This window comes from Protopterus annectens, chromosome 1.part0 (genome assembly GCF_019279795.1).
Source record: "Protopterus annectens isolate FY-2018-M chromosome 1.part0, PAN1.0, whole genome shotgun sequence".
Lineage (NCBI taxonomy): Eukaryota > Metazoa > Chordata > Ceratodontiformes > Protopteridae > Protopterus > Protopterus annectens.
In genome coordinates, this window is record NC_056725.1 from 1147417094 (window position 1) to 1147435564 (window position 18471).

Below are 18471 nucleotides of genomic sequence, written 5' to 3' on the forward strand. Positions count from 1 at the left end.
TACTCCAGGTCCAGGTTATGGTGAGTGAGTCCACCATTCAAGTCCTAGCCAGTTATAGATTCCCGTCCATGGGCCAACACCCATGAAGACTACTTAACCAAACTGAAGACAATCTAAATTTTACCGAACACACACAATTTCAATTATCCCACCATCAGCTGGGAAACCTACCCCAACCCAAACTCACTAGCACAAAAGTTCCTGGACTTTGTGAATTCAAATGCCCTGGAGCAAACTGTCCATACCCCAACAAGAGGAACAAACATTTTAGATCTGGTTCTCACCAACATGTCAAATAGGTGCACTGTTGCAACTGTTGGACCCTCATTACTTAAAACTGACCACAAATCAGTCACCTTCGAACTGACACGAACATCAGAACTCACAAAGGGCAAAATCAGACTAAAAAACTTCACCAAGGCAAACTATACCTTCCTAGGTGAAGGTATAAATGCGTTCCAAGCCACACCCCAAACTGAAAGTGGTAACTGTGCTGAAGCTCACACTAAAGCCCTGTGCAATCACTTACATAAATGTATAAAGTCAGCTGTACAAGACAAAGCCAGAGCTCCAAGTAAAATAAAGCTGCCATTGGTGGACTTCCAGCATCAACAAATTCTACAACAAATGCAAAAAGTTGCTGTCCAAGAAAACAAAGACAAGAACCCAACAATGGAAAAGCAACCTCCTCAGCCTTAACAGGCAAAGACGACAACTTGGCAAACCCTCCAAGAGCTCCTTTGAGAGAAACCTAGTAAGTAATTCCAAGGATAACCATAAGGCCTTTTACAACTATGTACGTAAACTAAAGGGTAGGATCCAAGCATGTGCAGAACTAGTGGCCAATGGTATCGCACACACTGACCCCAGAGCAAGAGTGAACCTGCTAGCAGATAGGTTTGGCAAAACTTTCACTCCCTTATCCCCTACCAAAACTTGCAACAAAATCCCCCTCCCCCACCTTACATATTTGAAGAGCAGGTCCTCAAAGCCCTGTCCAAGGCAAATAACACCACCTGTATGGGACCAGATGACATCACAGGTTGTCTTTCTATACAGGCTAAAACATGAACTAGCATCTCTACTAAGTACCCTTTTCAATCACAGCCTAACCACAGGCTTTGTTCCTGTGGAATGGAGAACAGCTACAGTTACTCCCCTCCACAAAGGTGGCCTAGGAACAGACTCTTGGAATTACAGATCCATAAGCCTGACCAGCCTTATCTGCAAGGCCATGGAACATATCATTATGGACCTCTTAAATGAAGACACAGGCGACCTCCAAAGCCTGGATCCTACCCAGTTCTGCTTTGTGAAGGGAAGATCCTGCCTGTTAAATCTGGTGAATTTCTTAAGTGTGACCAAGGCCATTGATGAGGCCAAATCTGTGCACATAGCATACTTTAACTTGGCAGAGGCTTTCGACACAATCCCACATTCAGGTATTACTGATAAACCTAGCAAACTGAATGTAAACACCTTCGTTGTAAGATGGGTTGCCAACTGGCCTACAAACCAGACACACTATCAAAGTGGGTGACTCCAAATCAACCAGCAGACCGGTTACCAGCAGGGTGCCACAGGGGTCTGCACTGGGCCCCGTACTGTTTGGTATATAGTTCTCAGAAGTTCAGGTCAAAACTAAAGGGTTGTGGCTGACCAAGTTTGCAGACGACTGCAAACTAGGTGCAGTCATTGAATCCCAAAATGATCCTTGAAGGCTTGTTTAAGCTCTGCGGATTTTTTGCATCCTGCAAGCCTACAAGAGCATCAGAAAGGAGAAAGAGAGACTTTGAGAGACTAAGTATTACCGTTTTACGTATTCTTGAATATACTGCTTACTGCACTTCGTCATTTTTTTACTATATTGCATTTAATTCAACTACACTTACTGTATTTTAACTACACACTCACGTGTGTGAGCCTGCAATGTGTTTAAAAGTGATTTAATTACCATTTTAACTGTATTTTCTGTGTTAAAAAAAAAAAAAAAAGTTCTAGCGTGTTTGCTTGTTTTCCCACCTTTTTCTGTAACTAGAATAGTCCAGATACAGATTTGCTGTATTCAGGACTGTATTGTAGTTTCTGAGTTCCCCAGGCCTTTCTGTGATATAAGGAAGCCTTTCTGCTTATCAGTGGGAGTAGTAAGCACTGGATATCTAATCTAGCACAAGGGGAGTGGTTTCTAGCTCTGAAATTGTAGCTTATTGGCCGTTTGGGGAGCATTTCTAGCCTTTTTAACTTTCTACCTTAAAAACCTGTGTTTGCATGGGTTTGTGCTTGTTTAAACTCCACAGATCCATTTTTGGCATCCTGCAAGCCTACAATAGCAGCAGAAAGGAGAAAGAGAGACTTAGTGTCTGTTTTACTTATTCTTGAATATACTGCTTACTGCACTTTAAATCGTTTTTTACTATATTGCATTTAATTCAACTGCATTGACTGTATTTTAGCTATACAATGAAGTGTGATAGCCTGCTGTTTGTTTTAAAGTGATTTAATTGCCATTTTAACTGAATTTTCTGTGCTAAAACAAAACAAAAAAAGTTCTAGCTTGTATTGTTATGTATATATAACTTTGAAAATGATGTTATGTTTTGTAAAGTGTTTTATAATAAGTTAGTACTATGTGCTAAATGCTGGTATTGCTTATGACTGTAATCTGCCTGAAACTAGCATTTACTAAATGTTCAATGTGTACCATCATCTTGGAGGTTTTCTCCCCGGGCCTCCGCTGAAAATGGACATATATCCAGTCGACTATCCCGGTCAACAAATGTAAAATAATAAATAAAATAAATAAATAGTTTTCCCCACTTTTTCCTGAAACTAGAATAGTCCGGATACTGATTTGCTGTATATTCAGGACTGTATTGTAGTTTGAGTTCCCCAGGCCTTTCTGTGATAGGAGGAAGCCTTTTTGCTTACCAGTGGGAGTGGTAAGCACTGGGAAGCCTATCTAGCACAAAAGGAGTGGTTTTTAGCGCTGAAACTGTAGCTTATCTGCCGTATGGGCAGCATTTCTATCCCGTTTAACTTTCTGCCTTAAAAGCCTGTGTTTACACACTGTGCAGCACCGCTAAGCTGGGGTAAACTATTACCGGTGCCAGAAAATCTGCTCTTCAAATTTTCCCTTAGATCTTGCTAGAACTCTTCCCTCTCGCACTTAAACTAGCTTATTCGGCTAGCACATTACCAGACTTCTTGCAGCAATTATTGTAGCACACGTAAGTGCTACCAGTACTTAATACCCACCCTCCAGGCATGTCTAAAGGTCAGTTCCCTGTACTTTCTCCTATTAACCTGGTGAACCTGGGCATTCTGAGGCAATGTAGCATCTGCCTCATGTACACTGACAACCCTCTCCTCTTGCCTCCCAACACACAAACTTGCGAGAGATCCACTTATATATCCAAATTGGAAGCAAAGCACTCTCCAGCCAAGACTGGAATAGCTGGTCAAGAGGAGAAGGTCAACACTTGCACCACACCACAAGGAACACATAGCCCTCCAGAACATACACCATCACAGCTCTCTCATAAAAACACAAGCCACACACCCACCTTTGCGGAAGCTCTCAACAGAAATCTACCCAAACAGAGACCTCCAAGGCAGAAACGCACTCGACCACCACAGCATGGCACAAATCATGAGACACATAGCTCACCTAAACTGTGCCACTCGACCAAAGCCCCTAAGGCAAAACAGCATGCCCAATATGCTAGTCATAGGTGACTCAATAGTGAGGCACACAGATGTCCCACTCACTAGGTTAAATAAGGAGAAGGTAACAGTCAGCTGCCTGTCAGGTGTTGGTTTGCCAACTTTCCATGTAAAAAATTCTGGACACCTAAGTGAAAGCAAAAGTGTGTAATTTTGATACCCCCCGCCCCCTTTGCCCACACACAGCCATTCCAGTGTCCCACTACTTGGCTATTTCTCCATTTCTCCCCAGTTGCCATAAACACTGCTCAAAACTCTCATTGTGTATACTGTCTTCTGCTTTACTTCTACAATGATTACAAATATTTGGATTTGATTTAAAACTTTATTTTAAATTTTATAGCACAAATAATGATCGACATTTGCTAAACAAAGCGATGCAGTCTCACAATGGAAACAGACTTGGCATTAAAACCTCCCTGCCTTTGAAACTCGCATTCACTGAAAAAGAATTGAAACCCACGTTCAAAGAAAATGCATCTGGACAGTGGCAGACTAAGTTTACCTTTGGGCTGTTTTCAAATCACAGGCCCCTTGCATGCATTTTTAGGACCATGAAAAAATTATTTTGATTCACCTTCCTGATTGTATTACATTATAATATATAATAATTAAATTACATCCCTTGTATAATACAGTATCACTTGTTAGAGCATGTTTTAAATTAGTTTAGAACATTTTCCCAGTAAATAATGACATAACATATGAACCAATGACAAAACTGCCCAGTTCAGAACATTTCAACCATAAAATGCCATTCAAATTTCTGTCATTACAGTCCACTAATATCAGTCAATATGCACAATCTCTGCAGAAGTAAAAGTCAACTGAATAATTTCATATTAAAGAGATCTGTGACTAATGAAAAGGTTGCTGCTAGCAAACAACTTTAAATTTCAGTGTTTCATGAAGGAAAGAATATGTTATGCCTTGAAAAATGTGATTTGTTTTGCTGTATTTTAATTGTGTTAAGTACTGCATGCATAAACCCCAATTTCTAGGAGTCGGTTTCTTACAGCTTTTTTTATGTAATACTATACTCCAGAAAGTCTGAAATCATTAGTAAGGTGTTCATATTCTGTTTGCTGCTATGTTCCTGAGATTTCAAAGAAAAAGGACCATAACTGTTCCAGTGAGGAGGACCATGTGTATGTGGTGGTGGTGGTGGTGGGGGGGGGGGGGGAGTACTGGAGAAACCAGAAGCTTTTGATTTCTGTTTCAGTCATAGATCTCACCGTCTCGACCTCTTTCCAGAATCAGGGACAACTCATGAAATAATCAGGGACCCATAAAAATGTTAGTAGTACTATTAACTTTGATAGTAACAGAATCAGAGAATGTAGATTAATAAGAATTTTCTGAAGTAACAAAGTCTAACTCTAATTATTGTCATTATTTATTAAATATAAGCCACCACCTTTTCTCCCACAATCACCAGTTTTAAGGATGGACACAGCACAATTTTGAGACAAAAAAGTGCAGTTAAAAGGTATAGTATCAGTTATAAACGATTTTATAAAGTAAAAACAGAACCTGTGTGTAAGTGTAATAAAGGGTATGTAAAATAAATGCTATATAATAATGCTCTACCCCCCCCCCAAATAAAACAGACCAAACTTTCAAAACATTCTCCAAGCTCCATCTGAACCTGCCAAAAGAAAGAGGTCATTCCTTTGCCTTTTTATTAAAAAAAAGGACACTGTAGTGCTCCCACAATGAGAAACATCTTGGCAGATGTTTCTAGATCTCCCACTTGGCACTTCACTACAACTACAAAGACAACTACTGCAACAATCCACTTAACTTATCTCCATTGCTCAGACTACAAAGATGCTCATTAGCCCCAATGTGTCTGGATGCAACCAGTACTCAACTGCTGTATGCCAGAACACATCCCCTCCTATTTCTGGATACCAGTTAAAAAGAAGTTATGTACCTACCATAATGTTCCATGTTAGTGGTCTTCTTCTCACCTTCTTTTTTGCTGGTTGGGTTCGGAGCTGATCCTCGGCTCCGACTCGGCCATCTTCAAAAGCTCGAGAGCTGTTTACTGGCTCGAGACCACCCTATATCCCATGATGCCTGGCGCTAGATACCCAGATCTCATTTGGTAAGTCTAACTGCAGACATAAGGAAAGAATCCTATCCTAGAATGCATAAATCCTACCATAGGGGCTACTAGGCAGAAAGGAATAGCCAGAGAAGACTTGGCCAGTGAAAAACCATAAGGAACTCTTCTTGGTCCACTAGGATAGGGGGATGGAGGGTGGGATGCAAGAAAGAAGGCGAGAAGAAGACAACTAACATGAAACGTTATGGTAGGTACATAACTTCTTTATGTTAAGTTGTCTATCTCGCCTTCATTCTTGCTGGTTGGGACAGCATCCCTAGCACCTAAAATCCTGGGTGGCTCATCGGAAAAAAACTCTTCAGAACAGTGGAACCAAAATCAGCTCTGCTCCTGGAAACCACATCCAACTTGTAATGCAAAATGAAAGTATGTGGGTTGGCCCACGTAGCCACAGCACAAATAGGTTCCATGGGCAACCTCGCCTGAAAAGCCACAGAAGTGGCTAAAGCTCTGGTGGAGTGACCTTTTGGTTTAACTGGCAATTCTTTATTCCTCAGTTGATAGATAAATGTGATGATAGTAGTCAACCACCTGGATAAGGTTACTTTTGGGACTGGAAGACCTTGTTTACCCTCAGCATAAGACAGGAAAAGTTGGTCCGATTTTCTGATGTCCTTAGTTCTATGCAAATAAAAGCTTAGTTGCCTGTGAACATCTAACTGCTGCAATTTATATTCCGCCCTGTTGGAGTGGTTAGGAAAAAACACTGGAAGGTCTATGGACTGATTCAAGTTATTCTCTGACGAGACCTTAGGAAGGAAGGAAGGATTAGTCCTGAGAGCAACCCTGTCATTGTGGAACACTAGGTACGGAGGATGGATACAAAGAGCCTGAAGTTCCGAAACTAGTAATAGCTACCAGAAAAAGGGTTTTCCAAGATAAAAACTTCAAGGAACAAGAAGCTGCAGGTTCGAAAGGGGGCAAAATTAGAGAAGCTAAAATCAAATTTAGATCCCACGGAGGTGGAAGATCTCTCACTGGGGGCCTGAGCAGAGTGGTCCCTTTGAGAAAGGCTTTGCATAGCTTATGAAACAAGATATTATTTTCCGACAGGCCAATGTGAAAATTTGAAATTGCAGCTAACTGAACTCTATCTGTAGCGGAAGCAGACCCAGCATAAAAGACTTCTGCAAGAAATTCCAAAATGTGGTGTACAGGGGGTGAAAATGGGTCTATACTCTTAGCCTCTGCCCAGGAAGAAAATCGCTTCCACTTACTAGCGTAAGTTTTTCTAGTCATAGACTTGTGCGATGATAAAATAATTTCGTGCACAGAGGGCGAGATATCTGGAAGCCTGGCTAAAGTTGGAAGTGGAGCAACCAAGCAGTGAGCTGGAGAGATGGTAGGGATTTGGTGCAGCCCGCCCGATTGATAGATCAGAAGTTCTGGAACTGGGTCCAGAGTCCAAGGCTGCTCGAGAAGATGACGATGCAGGAACGGGAACCATATTTGCAGAGGCCAGTAAGGAGCAATGAGGATCACTTTGCAGCCCAATACGGTAGCTTTCTGTATTAGCTTTGGGATTAGGGGAAACAAAGGGAATGCATAAAGAAGTCCCGGAGGCCAATCGTGGACTAGAACGTCTCTGGGGGAATGTCCGGGAAGTGGAAGGAGAGAGAAGAAATTGTTGCACTTGCTGTTGAAGGGAGTTGCAAAAAGGTCGCAGCAAGGTTGGCCCCATTTGTGGAAGATTTGATCCGCAACTACCTGATTCAGAGATCACTCGTGAGGCATGAGAATTGCTCTGCTCAGTCTGTCTGCTATGACGTTGGACCTCCTAGGGATGTGCGTTGCGATCAGAAGCCATTGGGAAGAGATCATCCACTGCCAGAGTCTGGAATGCTTCTCAACATAGGGGGTAGGAACTGGTTCCGCCCTGCTTGTTGATGTACCACACTACTGACATATTGCCTGTTTAAATTGCAATGGTCCCGGTAGGAAAAGAATCCTGTAGAGCTTGCAACGCTAAGGGCACGGCCCTCATCTCCAAGATGTTTATATGCAGATAGTACTCATGAGGTTGCCAGGTGCCTTGGACTGTTCTGCCCTGATAATGTCCCCCCCACCCAATCATGAGGTGCCCGTGGTCACCGTAGCAACTGGAGGGGGGAGTACAAATGGTCTGCCCTGGGGCACTGATGTGGAGACCATCCACCACCCAAGGTGCTTTTTGCATGCTTCTGTGATCATGATCATGTGAGACATGGGAAGCTGCTGGAAGGACCACTGGGTGAAAAGAAGCTACTGGAGAATCCTCATGTGAAAATGAGCTAGAGGAACGAGTATGATTGCTGCTGCCATGAGACCCAGAGTTTGGAGGACAAACCTGGCTTGAATTCTTTTGCATGCTAATAAAACCTTCACATGTTGGCGAATCGCTAATACCCTGTCTGGTGGAAGGCTCGCTGACATGTCTTTTGTATTTAAATTTGCACCTGTAAAGGTGATAGACTGACAGGGTGATAATAGAGACTTTTCAAAATTTATTGTGATACCTAGTTTGGAGCAAGTCTCGATAGTGTAGTCTCTGGCTTGCAGAAGGTGATGCCTGCTGGTAGCAGTTAGGAGCCAGTCATCTAGATATGGAAACACCTGGAATCCTTGCCGTCACAGGTGAGAGGTAACTACTGTCATACATTTGGTGAACACCCTGGGGGCTGTGGTGAGACCAAAGGGCAGAGCTCTGAACTGATAATGGCTGGCTCCCAGCCGGAAGCGAAGGAATCTTCTGGAGCGTCTGTCCATTTTGATGTGGTAGTATGCATCCTGAAGATCTATAGAGCACATCCAATTGTCCTAACCCAGAAAGGGTAAAATGGACTGTAGCGTGACCATCTGAAACTTCGTTCCTTGTACAGACCTGTTCAGTCTGCTAAGATCCAGAATGGGTCTCCAGTCCCCTGTCTTTTTTGGTACCAAAAAGAACCTTGAGTAAATTCTGGATCCTTGCTGGTCTGCTGGGACTTGCTGGATGGCCCTTTTTTTTTTTTTAGCAGTTTTGAAACTTCTTGAACTGCTTGATCCCTTAGATTGGGTGGAACATCTGGAAGGGACTTGTTTAAGCATAACTGGGTGCGAACAAAGGGAATTCTGTAGCCTCCGGATATAACAGACTGTACCCATTTGTCTTGTGTTATGTCTTGCCAGGCTTTTGGGTACAGCAATAATCTTCCCCCTACTGCCTCCAGAGGTGGGCCAGCAGGGCAACCCTTCAGGGGTGCTGGAGGGGCTTCTCAGGTTTTGCGGACCCCCTCTGCCATGAAGGCGGCGTCTATTATTGTTCCCTCCTCTGCCCCTGGATGGGAACTCACCATGTGTGTCCAGCAAGGCTCCCTGGGATTTCCGGAACCACATCTTTTCACTCTTCTGACCCTTGGGATACGGTCTGGAAGGAGTGGAAAAACGGACTCCCACGGCAGAGAGAGTCTTGCCTTCCTGCTCACACCTGGTAAGGGTGTCATTCACCTGTGATCCAAAAAGAGAGGAACCATCAAAGGGGGTGTTGGTGAAAGACACTCTGAAAGGTTCCGCAAAGTTACATAGCCACATCCAAGCGTGCCTCCTTAGGGCAACGCCTGTGCCTGCGGCTCTACTCGCACCATCGGCTGCATACAAAAATGAGCCTCATGGAGGAGTTCACCACTGAATTAAGAGTCACCAGCTGGGAGGCTGCCTTAGCCTGGGCCCTCTCAGCTGATGGATCTTGAAGGGTATCTCCAAGCTCTTTAAGGAGATCCCTTTGAAGACGGGTAAAGTGGCACAAATAATTCAGAGACCTCATGGAAAAGGTCGCTGAAGAGAACATCCGCTTCCCATATCTGTCCATTGTCCTGGACTCCTTGTTAGGGGGATGGACAGATGACGAAGTTTCTGCCAACTCCTCCTTTGTGGCCGCCGCTACCACCATGGCATCAACGGGGACACCTTTGGTCAAAAACTGTTTGTCCTGTGGTGCAGTTATGAATTTAGCGGGTCTTCTGGGGGTCGTTTCCACTGTGTCTGGAGCTGACCACGCCTTCCGAGCCACCACAGACATCAGTGGGTCGAAAGGCGGAGACACCCAGGAGGTGGAAGGTCGGGATCCAAACGCATCCAGCAATACAGACTCATCCTCGGAAGGGCTTAGGGTAGTCCAGTTCCCCCTATGCCTAAGCATTTCAAGGATGTCTGAGAAGGAGACATTTTCAGAGGGGGATCGCGGGGACCCTTCCGAATCCTCCAAGTCGGTATCTGATGTGACAGACTCAGGGGAGTCAACATGCTTCCTCTTGCATTTCCTCTTAACAGGTGGCTCCTCTGAATGATCAGGGGAGGCCTCGAAAGAGGAAGATACACCCAAGGGGGTGCTCTGGAGCGTTGGTTTCCCATGCTTGGGGTCTGGAGGAGGGGCAGAGGCAGACGCAGGCACCATAGTGGGAGGAGCCGATAGGAATGATCGTGGGGCTGACTCAGGGGCCAGCACACTCCTCATGACTTCGAAGGCGTCCCTGCTTGGATGGCGAGAAAGCTCCAGTTCCAAAGAGATTGGGATCTCTCTCCATTCAGAGGGGGTTCATAGGTTAGTACTAGGCTAACTACCCTTGTGGGCTATTTTAAGCCTAGCCAGTTACCCCCTGTGAGAATCAAACCCTGCACCTTGTGTTCGCAAGGTAAACACCTTAACCATTATGCTAACTTCCCACACGCTCCGAAGGCGATGTAGGAGCCAAGCCCACATGCGTCGAAGCTCAGAGGGGGAGAACGAGGTCGGACAAGGGTCTGATGCCACTCGCCCCCTTGGAGACTCTGCGCCCAGACCCCTCCAAGGACGGTACCAAGGAAGTGATCGGAGCCGACGACGGAACTGAAGGAGAAGGTATCGGTGCCGACGGTTCCACGACTCGAACCCCAACGAACTCCGGCTCCGAGCTCAAGGGAGGAGTTGGAGGAGGAATAACTGCAGATATGGATGGAGCAGACACCTGATGAGGGGGGCTTGACAACATTTTGGCTAGGGCCTGCGATTTCAACAGCCTACTGACCAGTCTCTCCACATCGTGATCTGAAAGCCTTGAGGACCGATGACTGTGCTCCGATCAGAGCAGAGGAGACCTCGGAGCAGAGCGTATCGATTCCAAGGACGTGGCCTCGATCCAGTAAACAGCTCTCGAGCTTTTGAAGATGGCCGAGTCAGAGCCGAGGATCGGCTCTGAACCCAATCAGCAAGAATGAAGGCGAAATAGACAACTTAACATCTAGAATTCACTTAGCCATCACTGAAAAAAATAGGAGGAATGTAGTAGCTTCTAACAAGACAAGCAAGAGGAAAAAGATACTGTAAGTACCACAAGGGTTCTACAACACTGAACCTGCACAACATATACTGGGACTGTTAGACCACAGGTACTGGCTAAAAAACAAATGTTAGTATGAAAGATCACAGCTATGCCTCAGTGCCGAAAATGAGTACTCATTCATCAAAAAGGAGTGGCAAGCAAAATGCTGCTCCTCAAGACTGCATAACTTTTATATAATAGCAACAGTAATCTGTGAAAAAGAATATGTACTCTACTTTGAACAATGCACACAGGTGGGTTTGCCTTTTTGTTTAATGTTGCACCTTGCACTGTATAGTGTGTATTATCTACTGCAATAATGAAGGACATAAAGGTGATAAAACAATGAACTGTTGGAAAAGCATTACATTTTAAATTAATTTGAAAGCAAAAAAAAAAAAAAAAAAAAAAAAAAAACCATCAGGGTGACTGAAATCCAGACTTCGAAAGCAAAAGCAATTTAAGAAGACAAATGAGCACACACATTACTGGGGGTGGACAAAATGCACATACCTGTAAAAATAAAACTAGCTTTAGCTGCTTATAAGCATGCACAATGCTCTTCCAAATCACTAAGTAAACAAAACATATCACAACATTTAAAATTATGTCCAGATTTTAATGCACTGCTTGATTATGAAACCTTTAATTGTACAAACTTTTTTTATTAAATGACTAATATTAGTATGGAAAATCTTATTATGGCTAATACTTAATTTAGAAGTGAATACAATTTCTGTGCCTTCTGAATGATGAACAGTACAAAAATAATAAAATGCAGGTTTCAAAAACACAGCTTTAGTGGTACCTTCAAACCTTTACGTGTTAGATGACTGAATTGCCATGATTACACATCTAAGCACTCAAGTGTGCAGTATTCAGCAAGTTTTTAATAAAAGTATATGTCAGCAAAAGGAGGACTGCACATTTTTGGTAGCATGTCATCAATCTTCAGAAGCCAAAGACCCAGTCACTGAAATAGAGAAAAAAACTTAACAAGACACATATACCAATGCACTTTGCCAAGGATTACCACAGTAACTAACATATCAAGTCACTGTCGCATCAACTTCTAAAGAAGCCAAACACTGTCAACTAACAAATTACATCCTGGGGAAAAACACCCACATAGAAAAACTCATAGGGTGTTACAGCAGTGAATAAGGAAAGATTATCGCTCGATCAATTTTACTAAAAAAAAAAAAAAAAAAACTTTGCTTTCAAAACTATACACTTCTTCATTTAAAGTACCATCACAATTAAGTACACTCATTAACATCTGTGTGGAATGAAAGCTGCTCAACAGAAAATTATACAGTCAGAACAGACTAAAATCAGAGAACTCCTCAAGTCTGCCTTCCACAGTACGTAGCTCACTGCATGTGTCAGTCTGCACCATTGCAAGCTACTGCTGATCACACACAACCTCTCACTTGTCAGACCATTCGTGATAGTCTACAGCTGCTGCTCAGTCCAAATGTCATCTTCTGGAATTCAAATTCCATTTTACCCGGGTGGAACATGAAAATGTAAACAGCAGCAGCGTCTGTGCGACTGGATGCAAAGGGCCTTCTTAAAGAAGAATGCTTGTTAAAAAAAAAAAAAAAAAAAAAGTATTTTTTGTTTCTTTAAAAGAAAATATTTTATTTTTACCGGACAATACAGTGCAGTCTCCGGTTTCCGGAAAATGTCTCTTAATTCCAGACAGTCCTGAAGAATTCTGGACGGTTGACAATCCTAGTCAGGTGCCATCACATAATGCATGCACTCAGGTCACTCCACAGCAAGTACAAATATGACTCAGTCATTGTTCATGTTGGTGTAAATGACCTGAGACATACATCCCTAGACTACAAAGAAGAGAGACATGGAGAAGCTATCTGATCATGTGTCCCAGGCCAGTATGACCCTAGCCCTGAGCAGCATCCTACCATCACCCAGAATGATACCACAGTATGAGCAGAAAATGACTGACTTCAACTGGTAAAGTTTCTGGTGCCATTTTAAGGGGATCCAGTATCTGTCTACCTGGGATGACATGATTGACAGACCTCAATGCTTTGCCAGTGATGGCCTGCAACTGTCACCCTTGGGATTCTGTATACTGGCCAAGGCTCTTGTCACCCCTATTGTGCCTTTTTTAGGTGGTGTTCCAAGGACCAAATTACTACAATAACTGCTATAAATAAATGCAATCTGAGAGTCATGCTGCTCAATGCTAGAAGTCTAAATCTCAAGATGCACTCCTTAAAATGGAGAACATCGACGTTTGTGCCATGACAGAGACCTAATTCAAGGCAGGAGAAAGCACCTGTGCACTACCAGGCTAGAATTCATTCCACACCTTTCGGCCCCAAAACTCGGACCAAAGCTCCAAATGCAGTGGTGTCTCCATATTCATAAAGGATATGCACACCTCCAGCGTAGTAGCCCAACATAACGCAACAGAGATACTTCAGGTACAACTAACATTGGTTGGGGACCTATAGCAGGCTACAACATGAATCGCTGTCTTACCCATGTCCCAAGACTCTCATTCCACATTCCTAAGCACCCTGGAAAATATTAGTGTCCTACCCAACACACTCACACTGGGCGATTTCAACTACCCCTCCGTTAATTGGGAAAACTTCTCATGTACCAATACACTTTCCCAAAATTTCCTGGAATTCATTAGTTTCAATGCTCTGGACCAACTCATTCTTACCCCCACTACAGGAAGCAACATCCTTGACCTGGTTATCGCCAACATGGGCGACCATTGCTCTACACCAACAGTCAACTCCTCCCTGGTTAGATCTGACCACAAGCTAATCACCACAGATATCCACATCCCACCCCCCCACAAAGATAACAACAGTGTAAAACTTCTCCAAAGCTAACTTTGGACTCCTAAAAACAGAAGTGGCTAACTTCATGACACCCATGCAGATGGAGAATGGGTGCATGACTGCAGAATCATACACCAATGCATTGTACGAACACGTACACAAATGCATGTAACTGGCTAAACCAAACAGAATCAAAACACTCCTCCAAAAAAAGGAAGCCGATGTGGTGGTCCCCTGCCATAAGCAAACTCTGAGAAACTCTGCTGCAGAAAAAGGTGAAGTCCCAAGACTGGAAAAACTCCCTTATTAGCCTCAACGAAAAGTTGAGATCCCTCATCAAATCCTCTAAAGATAGCTATGAAAACAAGATTGCGGAAGATACTAAAGATAATCACAAGGCCTTCTATGGTTATGTCAAAAATCTCCATGTCAATACCCAGGGTTTGCTCCGAGCTACTGCACAACGGTACCTCATACTGAGCCAACAGATATTGCCAATATACTGGCAGATAGGTTCAGTGCCAACTTTACCCCTCTCTCCCCCATAAAGGACCAATCACAATACCAAAGAATGCCAGGCACCCAATATTACTGCTGTGCAGGTTAAAATTGCACTGTCCAAGGCCAAGAATACAGCATCCATAGGACCAGACAACATCCCTGGCTGTGTTCTACATGAACTACAAAATGAACTGGCACCACATCTATGTGCCCTGTTGAATCACAGCCTCATCTCAAGCTTTGTCCCTACTGAATGGCGCACTGCCTCACTCATCCCTCTGCATAAAGGTGGAGCGACTACAGACCCCAGGCACTATCACCTCCATTAGCCTGATGAGTCTGATATGTAAGGCTATGGAGTGAATAGTCATGGACCTGATCAATAAAGATATAGGGAATCTCCAAACTATGGATCCCACCCAATTTGGCTTTGTGAAGGGCAGATCATGCCTGCTCAACCTGGTTGACTTCTTTGAGTCAATCACCAGAGCTGTGGATGAAGGCAATGTAGTCCCATACAGCCTACCTCGATCTGGCCAAGGCCTCTGATACCATTCCCCAGTCTAGAATCACAGACAGACTCACTAAACTAGGTATCAACCCCTATATCACCAGGTGGGTGGCAAACTGGCTCACAGATTGTTACTTTCACGCTGTGGGTTCTGACTCCAAGTCAGACTGCCGACCAGTCACGAATGGAGTCCCACAGGGATCGGTCCCGAGTCCTCTCCTGTTTGGCATTTACTTCTCAGAAGTCCAGGCCAACACGAAGGGCCTCTGGCTGACCAAGTTCGCAGATGACTGCAAGCTGGGAAATAGAAGTTATGTTCTTACCATAACGTTCCATGTTAGTTGTCTTCTTCTCGCCTTCTTTCTTGCTGGATGGGTTCAGAGCCGACCTCGGCTCCGACTCGGCCACTCTAAAAGCTCGAGAGTTGGTTCCACCGGCTCGAGGCTCCCCTTATATCCCACAATGCTAGGCGTGTATTACCTCAGATCTCGTTTGTAAGCTAGGCCCAGCTAATAATAAAACCAGAACTACTGGAAATGGAGAATCCACCTCTATAAAAAAGGAAAAAAAAAGGTGACCTGAAGCCTGATCCAGGAATATATGCACAGCAGAGCATATACCTATAGCAATAGAGGTGGTAGAGAGAGAGGTCACAATCAAACTCCTCTAGGTCTGTCCAGGCCAGGGGGAAGGAGGGTGGGACGCAAGAAAGAAGGCGAGAAGAAGACAACTAACATGGAACGTTATGGTAAGAACATAACTTCTATATGTTAAGTTGTCCATCTCGCCTTCATTCTTGCTGGATGGGACCGCGTCCCTAGCACCTTGTCCCGGGTGGCCTATCGGAACAGACTCTTGAGAACAGTGGCACCAAAGTTAGCTCTATGTCTAGAAGCTAAATCCAACTTATAATGTGAAATGAAAGTGTGAGGAGTAGCCCAAGTAGCCGCTGCACAAATGGTGTCAATAGGCAGCCTGTCTTGGAAAGCTATAGAAGTAGCCAAAGCTCTGGTGGAGTGGGCCTTAGGTTTGTTAGGCAGCTTTTGGTGTCTAATTTCATAAACAAGGGAGATCAGAGATGTTAGCCATCTAGATAATGATACCTTTGAAACTGAAAGTCCCTTTCTGCCTTCTGCATAAGAGACAAACAACTGGTCAGTTTTTCTGAATTGTTTGGTCCTATCCAAATAGTACCTTAACTGACGATGAACATCTAGCCAATGCAATTTTTGTTCAGACCTGTTAGAAAATTCTGGAAAAAACACAGGGAGGTCAATGCTTTGATTTAGGTTAGACGCAGAGGCTACTTTAGGTAAAAAAGACGGACTGGTTCGTAAGGATACCCTGTCTTTATGGAACAACAGATATGGTGGTCGACAGCTGAGTGCATGAAGTTCTGAGACCCTTCTAGCTGAAGTAACAGCTACCAGAAAGAGAGTCTTCCATGATAGCAATTTCAAAGAGCAGGAAGCTGCAGGTTCGAAAGGGGGAAGAATCAAAGAAGTGAGAACTAAATTAAGGTCCCAAGAAGGAGGAGGATTTCTTATAGGAGGTCCGAGTAAAAAAACTCCCTTCAAAAAGGCTTTGCAAAGCTTGTGAGACATGATGGCAGCCTCTGAAATGCCCACATGAAAGTTAGATATAGCTGCCAATTGGACTTTGAGAGTAGAAGGAGATGAACCTGCATGAAAGAGTTCAGCTAGAAAATCAAGAACTATTTGGATGGGAGCAGTGAAAGGATCTAAGTCCCTTCCTTGAGCCCAATAGGCAAAACGTTTCCACTTACTAAGATAAATTTTTCGAGTGGAAGATTTATGGGAAGCTATTAAAATATCTCGAACAGTGTGAGATATTTCTGGAAGCCTGGCTAAGGTAGGAACTGGAGGAACCAAGCAGTGAGGTTCAGAGATGTTAGGGAGCGATGAAACTGACCCGACTGATGGATCAAAAGAGCTGGAACTAGGTCCAGATGCCAGGGTTGCTCCAATAGAAATTGATGTAGAAAGGGGAACCAAACCTGTCGAGGCCAGTAAGGAGCAATGAGGATCAATGAGGCCTTCTGAGCGATAGCTTTCTGTATCACTTGAGAGATTAGTGGGAAAGGAGGGAATGCATACAGAAGTACCCGGGGCCAAACTTGGACTAAAGCGTCTCTGCTGGGCTGGGCTGGTAAGGGGAAGAGGGTGAAATAATCTTTGCACTTGCTGTTTTGGGGAGTAGCAAAAAGGTCGCAGCAAGGCTGACCCCACTTGAGAAAAATTTTCTCCACAATAGAATCTTTCAGAGACCACTCGTGAGGCATGAGGATAGCTCTGCTCAACTTGTCCGCGATTTGATTGGACTTCCCGGGGATGTGCGTTGCTATCAGAAACCGCTGAGAAGAAATCGCCCATTGCCACAGTCTGAGTGCTTCTCGACATAGGGGATAGGATCTGGTTCCGCCTTGTTTGTTGATATACCACACTACAGACATATTGTCCGTCTGGATTGCTATCGTTCCCAAGGGAAGAGAGTCTTGAAGGGCTTGCAACGCTAAAAGCACTGCTCTCATCTCTAGAACATTTATATGCAAGTGGCATTCGTCTGGTTGCCATATGCCCTGGACAGTTCTGCCCTGATAATGCCCCCCCCACCCGATCAGGGAGGCGTCAGTTGTCAGAGTAGCAACCGGAGGGGAAGGAACAAAGGGTCTTTCCAGGAAGAGCTGAGGGGAAGACATCCACCAAAGAAAATGATTCTTGCATGCTTGCGTAATCATAATGGTGTGGGACATCGGAAGTTGCTGGTATGACCATTGTGTGAAGAGCATCCATTGAAGGATTCTCATGTGGAATCTGGCTAATAGAAGTAGAGGGATAGCAGCCGCCATAATCCCCAGTACTTTCAGAACTAACCTGGCTTTGACTCTGTTGCTGTGGAAGAGAAGGGAGACCAGTTTGCGTATGTCTGCTATTCTTTGATCTGTTAGTCTCGCAGACATGTTGACTGTCTAGATTTGCGCCTATGAAGGTAATAGCATGACAAGGCGACAAAACAGACTTTTCGCAATTTATTGATATACCTAATTTTTGACAAATGCGAAAGGTGTAGTCTCTGGCCATTAGAAGAAGATGCTTGGTAGGAGCTGTGAGGAGCCAGTCGTCCAAATATGGAAACACCTAGAATCCTTGACGTCTCAGGTGAGAAGCTACCACTGCCATGCATTTGGTAAACACCCGGGGGGCAGTGGTGAGTCCAAAGGGCAGGGCTCTGAATTGAAAGTGACTGGTTCCCAGCCTGAAGCGGAGGAATCTTCTGGAGCGTCTGTTCATTTTTATATGATAGTACGCATCCTGAAGGTCTATAGAGCACATCCAGTTTTCTTTTCCCAATAGGGGAAGGATGGACTGTAGCGTGACCATCCGAAATCTTGTTTTCTTGACAGACTTGTTCAAGATACTGAGATCCAAAATTGGTCTC

General features: G+C 44.2%; 1 protein-coding gene across 1 annotated transcript in view; it reads right to left on the minus strand.

The window, feature by feature from the left end:
• Positions 1 to 18471, minus strand: part of LOC122800092 (prolyl endopeptidase) — a 1490953-nt gene that overhangs the window by 1436981 nt on the left and 35501 nt on the right. The window lies entirely within an intron of this gene.